Source organism: Mus pahari, chromosome 13, assembly GCF_900095145.1.
Source record: "Mus pahari chromosome 13, PAHARI_EIJ_v1.1, whole genome shotgun sequence".
Taxonomy (NCBI): domain Eukaryota; kingdom Metazoa; phylum Chordata; class Mammalia; order Rodentia; family Muridae; genus Mus; species Mus pahari.
The window spans coordinates 22,772,893-22,774,060 of record NC_034602.1 but is presented as its reverse complement, the minus strand read 5'-3'; the positions used below and the strand labels follow the sequence as shown (position 1 = coordinate 22,774,060).

At 43.9% G+C, this 1,168-nt stretch overlaps 1 protein-coding gene across 2 annotated transcripts in view; it reads left to right on the top strand.

Moving 5' to 3' along the window:
- The window catches only part of Ccm2 (CCM2 scaffold protein), a 49,472-nt gene that overhangs the window by 35,370 nt on the left and 12,934 nt on the right, over positions 1–1,168 (top strand). The window lies entirely within an intron of this gene.

Here is a 1,168-nt window from a genome sequence, read left to right as displayed (position 1 = left end):
TAAAGGCGTGCGCCACCACTGCCCGGCTGCTGTTTTTATTTTCCATCAGCTGCTTTTAGAGCAATTAAAATAAGAAAATAGAAGATTTGTTTTTACCATTATTTACATAATTATTTCTTCATGTAGATCACAGATTCTGATCAAGTTATTTCCTGTATTTATTTTTATTTTGTGTATTTGTGAGTGCCTGCATATATGTGTATGTGCACCACATGGTGTCTGGTGCCTGGAAAAGCCAGAAGGCAGCATCAGATTTCCTAGAAATGGAGTTACAGATGGTAGTGAGCAGCCATGTGGGTGCTGGGAGTTTAAGACCAGCCTGGATTATATAGTGAGTTCCAGGCCAGACAGAACATAGCAAGATATTGTCAAGAAAACATTAGAAGGGGCGGGAGAGATCCTTAGTAGTTGCTGCTTTTCCAGATGACCTGGGTAAGATTGCCAGCACCCACGTGGTGGCTCACAACCATCTATAACTTTAGTCTCAGGAAAGTTAACGCCCTCTTGTGGTCCCTGTCTGAGGGTTTTACAGACGCCATTACCATGGCAAGTCTTATAAGGGACAACATTTAATTGGGGCTGGCTTACAGTTTCAGATGTTGAGTCCATTATCATCAAGGTGAGAGCATGGCAACATCTAGGCAGATACGATGCAGGAGGAGCTGAGAGTTCTACATATCTGAAGGCTGCTAGCAGAATGCTGGCTTCCAGGCAGCTAGGATGAGGGTCTTAAAGCTCACATCCACAGTGACACACCTATTCCAACAGGACCACACCTTCTAATAGTGCCACTTCCTGGGCTGAGCATAGACAAACCATAACAATCTGTAAGTGCAGTTGGAGGGGGAGTCTATAGCATCTGCAACTCAGTGGTTAGGAACAGTGGCTCCTCTCTTAGAGAATACTAGTTTTATCCTCACCATCCATGTGGCGCCTCACATCTAGTGTGTAATTCTAGTTTCAGGGGATCCCATGCCTCCTGCCTGTAAGGACACCAGGCACAAGTGGTGCACAGACTTACGTGCAATCAAAACATCCACACACATAAAAATTAAAACGATAAAACAAGGTCCTGCTTCTGCTTTTGTGTCATTAATTCATTTGTTTGTTTGTTTGTTTGTTTTTCGAGACAGGGTTTCTCTGTATAGCCCTGGCTGTCCTGGAACTC